This window comes from Phyllostomus discolor, chromosome 9 (assembly GCF_004126475.2).
Source record: "Phyllostomus discolor isolate MPI-MPIP mPhyDis1 chromosome 9, mPhyDis1.pri.v3, whole genome shotgun sequence".
NCBI lineage: Eukaryota > Metazoa > Chordata > Mammalia > Chiroptera > Phyllostomidae > Phyllostomus > Phyllostomus discolor.
The window spans coordinates 34,491,975-34,510,140 of NC_040911.2; the positions used below are offsets into that span (position 1 = coordinate 34,491,975).

Consider the following 18,166-nt stretch of genomic DNA (forward strand, 5'->3'; position numbering starts at 1 on the left):
CTTTTTTCTTCTTGTTCTGTGTGGTTGTTTTTTGCTTCCTTTTGTTTCAAATCATTGATTTCAATCTGCTTCATTCAATCTACTGTTATTCCCCTGTAAATTGCCATTTATTTCAATTAGTATACCCTTCATTCTGACTGGGTCTTTTTTATGCTAAGGTCCTCACTAAGTTCCTTGAGCATTCTTATAAACAGTGTTTTGAACTCTGCATCTAATAAATTGCTTATCTCCATTTTGTTATCTCTTTTTCTGGAGTTTTGATCTGTTCTTTCACTTGGGCCATGTTTCTTTGTCTCCTCATTTTGGCAGCCTCCCTGTGTTTGTGTCTATGTATTAGGTAGAACTATTTTGACTCCATGTCTTGGTAGTGTGGCCTAATGTAATAGGTGTCCTGTAGGGTCCAGTGGCACAGCTTCCTCTCTCACCCAAGCTTGGTAGTCAAGGTGCATCCTTCATGTGGGCTGAGTACATCCCCCTCTCATAGTTGAGCCTTGGTTGCTGTTGGCATATCAATGGGACAAATTTACCCAGGCTCATCAGGGGCAAGGATTCACTGTAACCACTGACCACCAACCTCTACCCTCTAGGGAGAATCAGTTGTGCAGGGGCAGGGCGGTGGTGCTTGCAGGTGGTCTGTAGCTGTCCACTGGGTACACTGGCCCTGGGGTTTCCCCAGGTGGTGAAGGGCAAGGTTAGCTCCCACCTGTGTTTTGCCTCCAGCACCCTGCCTGAGCTATAGAGCGATCTGAGATGGCTGCTACTTGTGCTGGGCTTGGAGATTCCCAGCTGAAGCCAAGCTATGAATCGAATTTGGATGCTGTTAGGGCTCACTAAAACCAAGTTGCTTGTCTGATAGGATTTAGGAGTCAAGACCAGAGCCATTGTTACAGAAAAGCACCTTGGGTGGGCCCATAAGTTTTGTTGGGGCAGAGCCTCTGGGGATCTTCAAGTAGGGTCAAATAGTGCTAGCTAGGTTAATGGAGTCTCAGATACAGCACCAGCTTGCACGCTCTGTGGGGGAAAGGTGTGTTGTGACCATTCAAGGCCAAACAGGTTCCAGGATTCGCGCAGACAGAATAAAATTCACAGAACCATTGGGAATGGCTGACCTGCCCTTATTCTAGGGTGGGGCAATCCATGCATGCCACAAGTCATGTGTCACCCTGGCAGGGAGTCCCAACTCCTTTATATACCAAATGCACACAAAACCAGCAAGATGCCAAGATATTGTATAACACAGCATGATTCTGTGCATATGGGCCCATTCAAGGATATGGGAATACTGCTTATCAGGCCCAGTCTCAAGGCTGTGAGAATGCTGCTTATCTTAGTTGCCCGTACATCTGGGTGAGGGAGCCTCATTGACTCCATTCACCCTACAGAGAGTTTAGCAAAGAGACAATGACCTCTGCTTACCTTGAGGCCAGATACTTCAGTTTCTTCCTGTATACCACTGGCGCCTTTCAAGCCGCTACCCCCATGCTGGAGCTAAAAGAGAGTGAGTCTCAGTAGGTAAGTCTCTGTGTGGGTTCTTTAAGAGGAATTTCTTAGGTGGAAGAAGTTTCTTCCACCGACTCAATCTCTGATGGTTTTTGCAACCAGAAGCTCTGGGGACTTATCTCCTGGCACAGGAATCCTGGGCTGGGTACCTAGTGTGTATCTGGGACTCCTCACTCCTGAGATACCCCTCCCAAATTTTTATCCACGTGTGTGTTAGACCAGCCTGTTCTGTGTCTGCACCCCTCCTACCAGTCTGGATGGATGTGGTTTCTTTAATTCCGTTGTTGTCAGACTTCCAGTCAACTCAATTTTGTAGCTGTCAGACTTCCCTTCAGCTCGATTTCTGATGTTCCTGAATGATGGTTGTTCTATATTTTAGTTGTAATTTTCATATGGTTGTGTGAAGAGGCAGTCCATGCCTACATACTGCCATCTTGACCAAAGATGCATATCCATCCTGCTTTGCTATAGCCAATGTTTTCCCTTATCTCTCTAAGGATATAAAATATGATTCTTTTGAACTTTTTGTTTGTTTATTTGTTTTGTTCTTTGCCTTGCTTCTCTTCTGGTTATCTATTGTGTTCTCTCTTGCCTTTTGTCTTCTGGAGAAACTAGTGTATCTATCCATCTGGATTTTATAGTATACAGTATCTTGCTTCTTATTGGTATCTATGGAAACACTTTTATTTTAGTATTTATGATCTTTTATGTTGGTTATCATTCCTCAGCCTATCCTTCATTTTCTAAAATTTTGTTGTTCCCTTACTCTTTTGTAATCATCTCTCCTCTTCCCTTTCTATATCTTTGTAAATAGGTATATACATAGTTTTGTTGCTTTGCTTTCATTTTAGAGGATTTTGAGAAGGAAAATATGAGAGTTCAATCTGCCTTTATTTAACTAGAAATCCTCTTCATTGATTAGTTAATTAATAGCATTAAATGCATTACTAATTATGTGTAATTTTGAGAGTCCTTGAGGTTTCACAATACTTTTTTTACATATTTTGTTGTGCTTGCTGCTTTTTACAGAATGTTAATATTCGGAGTTATGTATTATTCCTGCTTTTCTTTGTCAGCAGCATTTCAGGCTTCCCAATATATCTATACTTATTTCAATAAGTACCTTAGGCAGTTACTTTGATATTGTAATATGACCACTACTTTTTGTGGAGTGTTCTTTGAAAGTGCCTTAAGAGCTTACTATATGATTATTTTGTCAGTAGATATTTTTGCAGATTTATTTTATTTTTATTTTTAAACCAAGATTGGTGGGTTATCACCTTTGCTGTTTCAGTTCATGTTATTTTTCTATTAAATGCTTCCAGGCTAAGTGCAGATGGGCTACAATATGAAAGGAGGAAAGAAGGAGCGCATGGGAGAATTTAATAAATATTTGAATGAGACTGTTTGAAGCTTGCCATGAGTGTTTGGCTCACAAACCTTACTATCTATAAGACACAAATCATATTCATTTTGGAATATACACATATTCCTGGTATCTTATAGGGTTTTATGTTAACCATAGAAGTTTACTGTTTTATGGCAAGCAGTATTATCCTTTCTATTAGAAACATTGTATAATAGCAATGCATCAAATGTATAGATAATACACATATATACTGAAGGAAAAAATCAATCTTCCTTATAGGTATTGACTGTCAAGCTAATCATTAACAGAAATAACTACCCAACATATCTGGTATAAGGAAGCAGATACTCTATAAATATAATACCTTTAATGGATTTTATTGTTATTGTGATGATCAGAGGAGGGAATTTAGCAGTAAGGTAACGTATAGGTGACAAGATATAAAAGACGTTATATAACAACTAGTAACAATAGTAATAATAAAACAATCTATGTTTTATTGTGACACCATAAAGATACTAATTTGAACATATATCTAGACTCTTTGTTGAACATAGAGCAATGACAAACCTTTCTAAGTCATTTATCATGAGAATTTGTTGTACTAGAAGTAGTGTTAACTTTTTGACATCAGTTAAGTATAGATATTGCTATTTTACTGTAAAAAGTAAAATTCTAAACCCAGTCTGATCCCTTCTGTTTTATATTGTTGCTAACATTCTAATTTGAACTACTGCTTACACACAAGAAGTGGAAAGATCAAAATGACTTCCTAACATTTTGTCACTTATTATTGCCTCTTACATGCTGCCCAGTCTTGTTTTGTTTTTAATAGCCACACAGCCCTGATCAACCATAAGGGGGGCCAGCATGTGGAATTCTACCATGGTCAAAATGCAATATTTAGTAAGCTACAGGTTCCAGAAGTTTTACAATCTGCTCTTTTCACTAAAGAAGATATTATAAATATTTTGTATTATTTTGAGTCTTGAAAAGTTTTATTTTATTTTATATAAATTTTAATTACAGTTGACATACAATATTGTATTACTTTCAGGTGTACAACATAGTGACTGGACACTTACATACTGTGTGAAGTGATTGCCCCAATAAGTCTAGTTACCCATCTGGCACAATACATAGTTACCACAATATTATTGACTATATTTCCTGTGCTATGCGTTACATCTCCATGACTATTTTTATAACTGTTAATTTGTACTTCTCAACTCCCTTCTCTTTTTTTGCCCAGTCCTCCAGTCCCCCTCCCATTTGGCAATCATTAGTTTTTTCTATGTATCTATTAGTTTGTTTCTGTTTTGTCTGTTCATTTATTTTTTTGTGTAGATTCCGTTGTTTAGATTACACATATAAAAGAAATTATGTGGTATTTGTCTTTCTTTGTCTGACTCACTTCAGTTAGCCATTAAAAGTTAAATCTTTCCATTTATGAGAACATCGTTGGACCTATTATTTTAATTTTTATCCAAAATAACAATATCTCATTTATAGAGTGTTTAATTGCATGCCAGGTTTTGTTAACATGTTTTTTGAGGTCTTTTGGAAGTAGAAATATTTTTAAGAAGCTTTTAAAAAATTATCTCTATCTTCCCCCCAGTCCTGTATTATTCTATTTTGGATTATATCACTTTTTTCAGCTATAAGCCCTACCAAACTTACTAGATTTTGTAATTCTTTTTATATTGTACTATCTCCCTGAAAAATAACTCCCTCTTCTAGTTGACACGAAGCACCCTTGTCCTACTATTATTGAAACAGAAAACAAAAATTTAAATTAGCATATGTTGCTAATTTACATAGTGCCCAAAGGACCTCATTATACTTAAGGTTAAAGGGTATATGAATAACAGTTGTATATGTAACAATTATGTTTCTCTACTCTGCACTACAAGAAAGCACAGACACTTTTCCTCTTCTGATACTTCAAACTAATGGTTGGGGTAGTAAATTATCATCTTTCAATTCTCCTCCTCAAAATCCCATGTTTCTTTTGGACCTTCTCTTGATAATTTCTACATTGACCAAAGAAAGCATCTTTTCTGGTCTCTTCTTTTTCCATTTTTTTGTGAGGGGGGAACATATTTCATAGATAATCCTCATTCTCCTATTTCTCACATTCTTTTCTTAAATTTATTTATTAAACACATTTATTTATTGCCTACCATGCAGTAATCCTCTATCTTGAATTCTTAATTGCATTTTCTTTGTCACATGTTTCCTATTTCACAGTGCTTGGCTTCAGTGTTTTTAAGGTTTTTCTATTTTCTTATTGTTTGGACTGAAGGAAGCCTCTAAGATTCTAACCTGTAACCTGCTTCATTGTCCCATTTTTTTCTGTGGATGTACTCAAGTTAAGCCATTATTTTTATGGTGCTGATTCTCATAACACTATCTGCCCATTCAGTCATGCTTGGAGTATTGTATTTATAATACTTCTGAGCCATGCATTTAAAAAAAAGCATTAACAAATGAGAATGTGTCTTGAGGAAGATGATTAAATTGATTGAATGCTCCTAAACCAGGTCCTGAGAGGACTGGCTGAAGGAATTTTGTATATTTATTATTTCCTGAAGTAAAAAAAGGTTAAAGGTAGATGGGATAATTGTCTTCAATAATTATAAAATCTGTCATGTAAAAAAGAGAACATATTTGTTATGAATTGTTCTAGAAGGTTCTACTAGAGCCAACTTGTGTAAGTTGTGAAGAGATACATTCAAATATTCTCTGAGGAAGAACAGAGTTTAAACCCTACTCGTTTTGGCTTTGCCTACAGGGTCTGGCACAGGGCCTTAGTCATAGTGTGGCTTAATGGATGTTTATTGATCGGATTGAATTGGCTTGAACTGAAAGAATAAACCTCTAACAGTACAAATAGGCTGCTTTTTGAAGTAAAAATACCCAACCTTTCAACAAATACTTATCGATTAACTACAATGCAGCTGTCCTAGTGCTGGTCATCTGGAATATAAATATATTAACATCTTAATACAGTGGAGCACTTCTTTGAACCAAGTATTCTTCTAAATATTTTTTGTGTATTAACTTGTCTCACTGCACCCTCATATAGTAGGTATTTTTGTTATCCCCAGTTTAGATGTGAGGAAACTGAGGCACAGAGAGCTCACATAACAAACTGTGTCACGAAACTAGTTTGTTGCCAAGCTGTGATTGGAACCCAGGCAGTCAGGCTCCAGAGTCTTCATACTTAAGCACAGTACACTATTGGGTTGGCCAAGAAGTACATTTGGGCAAGTAGTACAAGTAGTAGCATTTAGTTGTCTTTAACTTCATTTGAAACAATTTTGTTCAATTGTATTGTGACAGCTGTCATATCAGCATGCATTTAAAAAAACATCAAAATTGGTGAATTTTTGCATAGCCATTTTAATATTGAAAATGGAAAAAATATAACATTTTTGGTGTATTATGCTTTATTATTTCAAGAAAGGTAAAAACACAAGTGAAATGCAAAAAAAATGTTTGTGCAGTGTATGGAGAAGGTACTGTTACTGATTGAATGTGTCAAAAGTTGTTTGTGAAGCTTCATGCTGGAGATTTCTTGCTGGTCTACACCTCACAGTCAGGTAGACCAGTTGAAGTTGATAGCAATCAAGTTGAGGTATTAGTTGAGAACAATCAATGTTATACTATACCAAACATAGCCAATATTCTCAAAATATTCAAGTCAATAGTTATTGGTAAAAATGAAAAATGTGTCTTTTATTGTACAGAAAAAAAACCCACATGAACTTTTTGATTAACACAATACATATCAGTGTAGTATATGTGTAGTATAGTATATAATCTGTGTAAAGTAACTGCATACTTGGTTTCTACAACAATAAACTGCCTCCAGTAATGAAAGACAAGAGGATTTACATAAAGAAAAAGACAGACAGATTTTTGAACTGGAATATAATCTAGTCCAATCTCTGCTCTGAGGATTTCCTGCCTAATGGCTATTCTTGCTTCCCCTTGAATGTGTATGGCCTTCTTGACCTTCAGACCAGTCTTTACAGCCTGAGTGATCATCCCCAAATGCAAACCTGATTACCCCACTTCCTTCAATCTTGTCTTCAGTTTCCCAGTGTCCACCAAAAAAATATAATCATATTAGGTTGATACCAAGGCCCTCTGTGGTCTGTCTCCACCTGCACCGCTCCCCTCATCTTTCACTGAACTCTGCTTCAGACTCTATGGTTATGTGAGCCAGTCCTGCAGATTTTTTTTAATCTTGGAAGATAGCATTATTGTGGTAATTAAATTAAATAATCAATATAATATGCTTAGAGTAGTTCCTAGAATGTAATAACTGCTCAATAAATGTTGTTATTGTTTCCATTTACTTCTAATTATCCTGCCAAAATTGCTACACCCAAAATACAGCTCATTCCTCAGGTCTCGTACTATATGTATAATTGCTTTGTAATAGACTGAAAAATAAAGGAAATTTTTTGGCTTTTCTAAATTAGAAATTCGGAGGAAGAGTGAGTATAGTCAGGATTCAGTCGGAGCTTTTCTTCTCTTTCTTTGCAGATTTCTCAGCTTTGCCTTCCTCTGTGTTGCCTGGTGTTTTGTTTTGTTTATTTTGTTTTGTTCTACCTTGATTTTAGGCTGGCTTTCACAAGGACAGCCAGAAGGTTTCTAGCAGCAGCGTGCACTATGTGCTTCCTTGTTCGCATTCATTGGGAGAGAAAATATCACTTCCCATGTCTATGAAACCGAAGCTCTAGGCTTTGTACTGATTAGATCACCTTTGAAACAATCGCTATGGCCAGAAAATGCCTGGATCACCTGGTGTAATAAGTTGAATGGTGATGCCCCAAAAGGTATGTCCACATCCTAACTCCCAGAACCTGTGAGTTTGTCTGGAAAAGGGCCTTTGTTGGTAATTAAGTTAAGGACCTCGAGATAAACTCATTATGGATTATCTGAGTGGGCCTAAAACTGATGGCATGTATCCTTACACAGAACAGAAGGGTGCGTGAATTTGGCAACGGAGACTTTGGACCCTTTGCTGGAGCTGGAGGTGGGGACCATCTGTTGTAAACATCATGGCTTCCACACAGAGGAGCAGAAAGGATGTCAGGGAGGCAACATAGCATCCACCTGAATGTCCCTTCCTTCCACTTTCTGCTTGAAACCTAGCAGTTTCTATCGGTTATACCATAATTGATCCCAATCATGGACTGAAAGCTATCTTTTATTCAGCACTCCCTAGATTACATTACTAATCATTACAGCAATTAAACCTCAATTATTTCATTATGTCATAATATGCCTCGTCTGACATAATCTCTGCTGATAACCTCTGCAAGCCATCTTAGACATGACGATGCAAATTACCGTATCCTTATATCACCATGACCAAATCCCCGGACTCCGAAAAAGTTTTCAGCGACTCCCTCTCTCTGCATAGGTCCCTTTAATAGACAGAATTTCATGTTGTATACGTTACGTGTTAATGTGATCCTGATGATTCCTGACGGGCATGTAAATACTTGTTACACATTCTTAGTACTGTTTACACAGTACTATTTCCATAGTGTAGTGGTTATCACATTCCCTAACAAATCCTTATCGCTGCTTACACAAAAGTAGAGTGCAACCTTGGTTCTTGAACTTCATTCATTCCAGAAGACCATCTGTACGAAAACCAAACCATTCAGGTGATTGATCATACAGGTATCACTGTGAAACAGTTGTCGGGGGAACCAAACTTGTGTTCAACAACTGGGACATTTTTTCCGTGAACAACCTGATCAAGAACCAAATTGTTCAAGATGCGAGACATTCAAGAACTGAGGTTTGTTTGTACAACACAACAGTAGTTTTGTATCTTCCATATTTAACACTGAAATCTTTCAACACTTTGAAAGTTTAGAATGTGGAACAAGCAGAAATGAGGGTTGAGATGAGTGATCCATTTAACAGTAATCTCTATGAATGTTTCTTTTCCAATCTCTGTACCGACAAATGTTTGCAAAGGACCTTTTGTTTAGTCTTACGCAGTCTTTAAAGCTCTATTTTTGCTTAAAAATGACTCCATATTGAACACTAAAGTGTAAAATAAAAGTTAAAAACTTTTTTAAAACAATGATTTTAAGGTCAAAGCCTTGTCTTGTTAAAATTTTTAATTATAATTAAATTCTATTATAACAACTAAAAAGTAGAAGCTACCTGTTAACTAAATTATACAGGAAATCAAAGCAAGAAAATGTATAAGGAAGCACCTATAAATTAGTGTCTAGTAAAGGAATATGTTTTTATCTTTTGAATGGTAAAATACATTGAATAGTTTAGCTATTACAAGAATAGAATATGAAGCACTATACCTGAGAAACCATATGGAAAATATTTGAAAAGATCAGCATTACTCTACCCATTCATAGCAATTTCATACACTGTCTTTTTTAAGTGTTACTTTGTAACAGTATTGTACTGTATTAGTTTGCTTTGTTGTCATAACAAATCATAGCAAATGTCGCGGCTTAAACAGCTCAATTGCATTATTTTTCACTTCAGTGTGTCGGAAATGTGACAGGCTAAAATCAAGGCATCAGCAGGTCTTTATTCTCTTTTGTGGGTTCCAGCTCGGCTCTGCTTTATTGTCTTTTCTAGCTTCTGGAGGCCACCTGCATTGCTTGGCCCCTGATTCCCGTTCTCCATCTCCAACAACTCCAAAGCTAGTCAGGGCAAGTCCTTCTCATATCACGTCACTCTGACCTCTGCTGCTTTCCTCTTCCACTTTGAAGGACATTTGTGATTACATTGAGCCCATGCAGGTAACTCAGAGAAATCTCCCTATGCTAAAGTCAGCTGATTAGCAAAACCTCCATTCCGTCTGCAACTTTAATTCCCCATTGCCCTGTAAGGGAATATAGTCACAGATTCCAATGATTAAGAAGTAGGTCTCTTTAGGTGTCATTATTCTGTTTTGCACATACACTATTGTCAAATTCCTGGTCTTAATAAATTGTCCTTGGTTTATTAAATGTTATCATTGGAGGAAGCTGAATTAAGGGTACACAGGCACTCTGCACTATTTTTGCAACTTTTATATAAGTCTAAAATAATTTCAGAACAAAAGTTTATACATTTTAAAACATTTGTGCTTTTTTGAAGATTAGGTAAAAATATATAGAAATCATTTATCAATTTTCAAAAATTACACTATAATAAAATGGATCATTATAGGGTTATTAACTTGTAAAATAGTAAATACATTAAAATAATAAAGAGTAAATAAAGTCACATTCCTCATTCAATTAAAAATAATTCAGTCAAGATTTACTGTCTTATGGTTATTAAATATATTTTACAATGGCTAAATAAGATGGGTACTATCTAGATTTCTTTCTCTTTAAATAAAACACTGTCCATAATTGACTAAATATCATTAGACTACATACCAAAATTTAACTTCATTATGGTTGATAGAGACAATATATTTTAAAAATATTTATGTGCCCATAACACCTACCAAGTAAGTTTAAATGCCTTAACCCAGAGTACTAAAGTGTTTTACAATTCACACTGTTTTCACATTTTTTCAAAAGATCATATGTTTCTTAAATGTTTTCAAGCTGTCAGATACATAGGGCAGATTTCATTGTCCCATTTTTACAGATAAAGAAAATTAAGTCTGAAAAGTTAAGTGGGGGTATCCGGTGATGAGGGGAAATGGGTTTATGTTTTGGAATTCTAGTCTATTCCCAAAGCAAGAGAGTGGAAGATGACAGAGCAGTTAAAAAATATGTAAAAAAAAAATTGAAAAGTTTCAGAATTTAGGAAAAATTACAAAAGGAAGTTTTAAAATGCTGAAAATTACTTGTTAAAACAACTTCAGTTTATTTATTAGAAAAGGAGAAACATTGGGTACTGAAGAAAAATATGCTGTAAGTATAAAACTTTGTGATTAAAAGTCAGTCTGTGCCAGGATACATCCATTGAACCTCTAGGTCAGTCTTAGACTGTTACATTGTCAGCTGACTTCTCATCCACACCAACAATGGAGGACAGTGCAGATTAAAATCCAGAGTACTGAGAGAAAATAATTTTTAACCTCAAGTCATACTCAACTTTCATTCCAGAATGAGAACAAAAATAAGATACATACAAACTCTAAGATTTTTTGACACTGGTATTCACTGGAAAAAATATTTGTAGTTCAGTAAGAAAGAAAATGAACACAGAAGAAAGTATACTATTCAAAAATTAATGCTGAAAACAAAAACTTATTTAAAAAACCAGTAAATTTCATTAATTTTTTAATAATGTCTTTCTTCTACATGATTCAAATTAAATAGAATATCTCAGACATGATCAGGGTGAGAAAACATTGTTCAATGAGTGTTTACAGAATGCTAAAGGTTTTGTGGAAACTAAAATTTTTTAGGAAAGTCTATAGTCAAGAAAGGATTTTTTAATTTAAAGGAGTGCTTAGCTAACAGAAATAAAATTTATATATCCAAAGAAAGAGAAACAGAGGATTAGATAGCTTTAGGAAGCTATCAGTCTAACAGAAGGAGGAGAAAGAAACTATTTAAAAAATAAAGAAGAGACATAAGTTTATCATAATTCAAATTACAAATTATTTAGAATGGTATGACAACGACACTTGAAAACCTGTGGCTTGCTGCTAAAGCAGTTTTGTAGGAAACTAGTGGGCTTATATAAATGTGTTTTATAAAAAAGAAAGATCTAAAATACGTGAATTAATTCATTTTTTAAAAAGAACAGATATCCCTAAAGAAAAAAATAAAATTAAGAAAATATAAAGAAATATAAGAGAAGGAATCAATTAACTAGAGAACAAAAATAGACTGGGACATTATAATGTACTTTTAAATAAACAGACAAATCTCTAGTAAGAATAATCAAAGAAAACAGTAGAAAAGGCACAAATATGCAATATTAGGAATAAAAGGAGCAATACTTATAGCTGTGAAAAATATTTAATATCACAAGACAATCCTATGAACAATGTTGTGCTTATAAATTTAGAAGGAAATGATATTTGTATAGGCAATAGAATTTTTCTAAAGCTGATTCACAAAAGGAGAATGAATAAGCAAATAACCATTAACAAATTAAACCAGTAATCAGATTTATTTTCCATCCTTCAAAAATAGCCCCAGAAGTTTGTGTAAACATATAATATGGCACAATAGAATAGAATAATGCCATGATACAATAACAATCATATATAGGAATTTGAAATATATTAAAATCACTAGTAAAATGATAAACCACCCAATAAATAGAATTGAACAATAGTTATCCAGATGGAATGGATAGCTTACAATGTGCACAAAGATAAATTCCAGGTCCATTTCAGTACTAAATATTAAACTCATAACTTTAGAACTTTGAAAGGGAATACAGAAGAATAATTTTATTATTTGAAGGTAAGGAATGTTATCTTAGAAAATTCATACAGAACACAAGCTGAGCTTGATAACCACCTATCTGCTCTGTAGAATGGGAGGGTCACACAATAAGCTGCATAAAGAGCTGCCTGGTCCTCAGGCTTTCTGTTGTTTTGCTAAACGGGAGTCACTGACAGGAAACCTAAGGACAGGAGAAAAATTGAGGCTGGGATAGTGATTCTTCTGGTCCCCTAGACACCTGGCTGCAGCGTGTTGTCTGCCTTCCTGTGCACTACACAGCAGCTCCCATCAGCCACCCCTCTCCTTCCAGCCCTTCTCCAAACACCAGGCTCAGCTCTGTTCTTCCTGTCTTCACTTCTAGGAGGAGTTGCTGTTACTTGTGCTTGAGGGTGGTTCTATCCCTTGCTAGTTTCCCAAAACCATAGTTACATCTTTGTAAATTGTCCCAATTTCATGACTTTGAGTATATCACATGTTTTTCTCCAAGACTCTAGCTGATAAAGAAATTACTAAAGAAACAGTGATAAAAATTGATTTATAATTTCTCCATAATAAAACAACCACACTGCCCTGACCAGTGTGGCTCAGTTGATTGCCCACAAAGCAAAGGGTCACCAGTTTGATTCTCACCAGGGCTCACATGCCCGGGTTGCAGGTTCTGTCCCCATTTGGTCTGGGTGTGTGTGAGAGGCTACTGGTCAATGTTTCTCTCACATGGATGTTTCTCTCCTCTTTCTCCCTCCTTTTCCTTCTAACAATAAATATTTTATAAATAAATGATAAAATAACCATACCATCAGCAAAGGATAGGAAAGGGAGGAGAGGGGAGGGAAGGGGAGGGGAGGGAGGGAGAAGGGAGAGGAGGGAAGGGAAGGTCACAGAAAGGTTCTTGTAATGCTTATAACTCACAAAGAATTACCATCCAAAATTCATAAAGAACTACAAATCAATAAGAAAAAGGGGAAAGAAATGAAAATGGAAATTCATAGAAGAGGAAACTAGGATAGCAAAAAAAAAATGAAGCCCCACCCTCCAAAAAAAAACAGGGAATAACAAATTTTCAATCCCTATACAATTTCTGAGCCCCATCACATTTCCCACCTCCCAGGCCCCTGTGGGTTGAGAAATGGCCAGGAGACAGACGTCTGAGGCAGTCAGAACAGAGTGCTCATTCTTGAAGCTTGTCTGGGAATAACAGCAATGGGCAAACCCACTTGCTGAAGGGTTTATAGGGGAAGAAGTCATGGGAAAGAAGTTCAGAATAAGACCCAGGCTGGGGAGCTGTTGATGAAACCCTGTTTCACAGCAGCCTGAAAGAGATACAGGCAAGAGTGGCAACTCTGATTCATTAGAGATGGAGGCAAAGGAATGTGGATGGGACACTTTGTGAGGGTGGTAGTACATTGAGGAAGTTCATCCCTACGGTCTCACTGCTCAGAGAATGGGAAAGAGAGAATGGAATGGTGCACCTGCTGTGGGAAAGGCAGAAGGCAAGGACGGCTGGGGTCCTGCTGAGGCTGATGTTAAGGACAGATGGGCCCCTCACTCTGGGGTTCTTCTACACCGAATTGCATAATCTGGTCGTACTAACCTTTCTGAAATTCCATAACTTCCTCCCTAAAATAGTAGACTTCTGCCAAAGTAGACAACCCATAATTTCCTCTTAAATAAATCATCTCCATTCAGTAATTTATTACTCTACTAAAGCTCCAAAATGGTTGTATTGGTAACCATGGTTATTTAAAGAATTTTTCCAGTTTTATTGAGATGTAATTGACTTAAAACCTTGTATAAGTTTAATGTGTAAGAATAATGATTCAATTTATATATATTTTGAAATTACTGTCACAGTAAGTTAACATCTATTATCTCATGTAGAAAGAAAAAGAAGGAAAAAATTTTTCCTTGTGATGAGAACTCTTAATTTCATACACACCATACAGCAGTGTTAACTATAGTCATGTTGTATATTACATCCCTAGTACTTACTTGTTTCATAACTGGGTGTTTGTACTTTTTGGCCACCTTCATTTAATTCTCCCCCCTCTCCTCTCACCAACTCTGGTAACCACAAATCTGATATCTTTTTCTAGGAGATCTTTATTTCTTAGATCCACATATGAGTGGGATCATACAGTATTTGTCTTTCTATGTCCTACTTATTTCATTTAGCATAATGCCCTCAAAGCCCATCCATCCATGTGTCCCAAAATGGCATGATGACAGGATTTCCTTTGTATATGACTGAATTTCATATATGTATGGATATAAATAGATATAGAGATAGATATAGATCTCCATATCCATATCCATATCCTAGTCTATCCAGAAAAAGTCTAGCTATTATTAATATAACAAGAATAGTTTGCACAACATCAGTGTAACCTGGAAGCCAAAAAGAGTGGACTGGATGCTCATGTGTGAACAATGATGACTTCACTGTACTAGTCAGTGGGGGTAGTAGACTCTGTTGAATAAACATGTGTGTTGTGTGGCGGTCACATTCAAAATGCTTGATTGAGTAGAGCAATGAATCTGCATCAAATTTCACATTAAGCTTCTTAGAAACTATTCAAATGATTCAGAAGGCTGCAGCTATGGGCTACTGGCAGCTTCACCACAACAATGCGCCTGTTCGTGCATCATGTCTCATGCAGAATTCTTTTGCAAAACATCAAATCACCCAGGTGGCTCAGTCCCCTATGGCTCAGATTTGGGGCCCTGCAACTTCTGGCTTTTCCCAAAACTAAAATCGCATTTGAAAGGGAAGAGATTTCAGACCATCAATGAGATTTAGAGAAATATAGCTGGGCAGCTTATGGTGACTGGGAGAATTGTGTGAGGTCCCAAGCTGCCTACTTTGAAGGGGACTGAGACTTCATTGTCCTGTACACAATGTGTCTTGTATCTTGTGTCTTCTTCAGTAAATACGTCTATTTTCCATATTACGTGGCTGGATATATTCTGGACAGACCTCATGTATTATAATTTCTTTATCCATTTATTGGTCAGTGGACACTTAGGTTGTTTCCATGCCTTGGCTACTATAAATAATGCTGCTACAAACACAGGGTACAGATATCCCTTCGATATAGTATTTTTGTTTCAGGTATATTCCTAGGAGTGAAATTGCTGGATAATATGGTAGTTCTATTTTTAATTTTTGAGGATCCCCCATACTGTTTTGCATAATGGCTGCACCAATTTACCTTCCCACAAATAGTGCACAAGGGTTCCCTTTTCTCTACATCCTCTCCAGCATTTGTTATTTCTTGTCCTTTTGATAATAGCCATTTTGACAGGTGTGAGGTGATATCTCACTATGGCTTAGATTTGTGTTTCCCTGAGGATTAGTGATGTTGCCTGTCTTAAAAAAAATAAACATAAAAGTGTTAGGAAAGAGATAACAGATTGAAATGATTAGTTTTATACTTCTTTTTTGTAATTGCTAGAGATAAATAAAATAGGATATGCAAATAACAATGTGTATTTTTAACAAAGTCATGGATACCTTCTTGCAGTATTGCAATAGTCCATATTGCTTCATTTGGAGATTAAGGGTAAGGATTTACAAGTACAACTAGAAAATGAATTAGTTGCCTGTATTTTTTTTATCGGAGCTCCAAATTCAGTTCAATGCAACACACTGAGTACCTATTGGGTTCAAGGTACTGTATGAGTTGGGAGAGGAAGGGGCAGTACAACATACAGGGAGCCTTTAACTGTGGAAATGTTGTATAATGCCTGTACATAAAACAGCATTATTCCAAGTCATTTCAGTCTCCAGTAGTTTGCACTTCTTCCACAAGCTTGGATGTACATGCATGATCTCCAAATAGGTGTGTTTTCGCATCACAACTGACTTTCAGGTTGGCTTAAAGCAATACTGCTGCTCTCACTGCCTCACCTTTGTTTAATGAGAGCCGTTTCCTTCCTAATGCCCGCGCTCAGTTAATGGACTGAGATGGGAGAAATTTCTAACGTATCTCTCCATTTTACAGCAGACTGCCTTTCTGCCTCGTGGCTTTAATCACTCAGTCCTACTCACATCTGCCATAATAACGATTATGGGTTTTCTACTGACTTCTTCCCCAGGAGGATATGTCAGAGGATAGCAACATCTCCCACAGAAAGGAAGGGCAAATTCTTAATCTCTTTCCAGCATCATAGGTAATAATTTTTCTGTGCAAACCCCCAAGGAATACTGCTTTTGGCTTTCACACCTACCATTCCCGCAGGTCCGTGGCTCTGTTCTGATTTACGCATTTTCTTCTATTCTCTCTCTTCGGAGGTAAGTTTTAATTATGTAGACAGATTGTAAAAGTCTCTTTCTTCTTGTAAACAACTATTTCTTTTTTAGTAGTAGATTTTGTTTAACTGGTTTCCCCTATCTGAATTTTCTTGTGTACCCAAGAATTATCTGTTCGCTGTGTAACTATAACATTAATAGGAGAGAACGCTGGCTTCTCTGTGTAGCTTTCCTTGAGGGATTCAGTCTTGGAATACCTTATACTGAGTTTCTCCCTTGGGAGCTGACTTTCACTGCATGTGCTTGGAAAGCCCCAGATAGTTTAGTTTTGAATCATTTTAAGAGTGAACTATCACCTATCGGACAAACCATAGTTTTCCTTCTACTTATTTACAAACTTTCTTTCTCTACCACCAAAATCAAGACATGCTTGAAATCCTCAAAAGCATTCATGAAAATGTTCATTTAACCATGGCTCCTTCCTCAGGAAACTCTGAGAAGGGGACTGGAGAAAGCTCCTCAGGTAATGCTGACATCCACTACTCTTCCATGTAATCATTAAAATAGAAAGAAAACAATGTATTTACAGTGCTTTTTACTGTTGTTCTTCATAAAAACTTTAAACTCTTGGGTGAATTTATTTTTCCTACTTAGGAGATTGCTCTACTACTTCACTTCTACTTCTGACCTCACACGTTACCTGCGAAGGCCAATATTTGTGTGAAAATTGGTTTTGCCAAGGAGAGCTAAATGTTATCTTTTAAGCAGCCTAGCAATTTCCCACAGCAGTTTTTAACTTTACCTGGTACCTCACCAATGCCTCTTTAAAAGACTAAATCAATATTCTCCCAGAAGTGTCTGAGGCATGTATGGAGGAGAGAGAGAGAGACAGAGAGACAGAGAGAGAGAGAGAGAGAGAGAGATGTTAAGACACAGCAGTGTGTGTTATGTCTTCACAGTGAGGAAACATTTATTCATCTCATCCAAAGAGCAGGTGTGGTCTGTGGCCAAGTAGCAGATCCAAGGTCTTTGGCTAACATTAAATACAAAGCCATGACCTTGGCCTCACTAACCAGGCTGTGTGAGCTCATATTTGCTTGGCAGTGCATGGGGAGAAGGGCTTCTTAACTCAGGTTTCAGTGAGGGTTCATAAACACACTGATCTCTTATGCAAGATTCTGTGTGTATTTATATTTTTCTAAGGAGATGTTTACATTTCCACTAGATTCTCAACAGTGGGCACAACTTTAAAAAAGGTTAAGATAACACTAAATGAAGTTGTTCTAACATGAAGTCATTTCAGTATTTCTTTAAATAAAGAATGCTTTTATTACTGAGGTAGCCTTCTGTAACCTGAGGTAGATTCTGTATTCCTGTGTTATTATAAGAGACATCCTTGAATTCTGACCTTTTAATATTTCTCCTTTTACACCTTTAGGAGATTTAAAATGAGCCCTATAAGGTAGAAAAATCTATTACTTTTACATGAGAGAGAAATGATAGGGTGAACCCTTCATTTTCTAACTTTGTATATTTGTAAGACATGAAGTGATTTTTCCCTTTATTCCATGAAGATGTTTTTCAAAACACCTCCTTCAGCAATTCATTCTGGTAGTTGTCTTTCACCCCTCGATC

At 36.5% G+C, this 18,166-nt stretch overlaps 1 protein-coding gene across 1 annotated transcript in view; it reads left to right on the forward strand.

Moving 5' to 3' along the window:
• The window catches only part of CHST9 (carbohydrate sulfotransferase 9), a 231,106-nt gene that overhangs the window by 22,448 nt on the left and 190,492 nt on the right, over nt 1–18,166 (forward strand). The window lies entirely within an intron of this gene.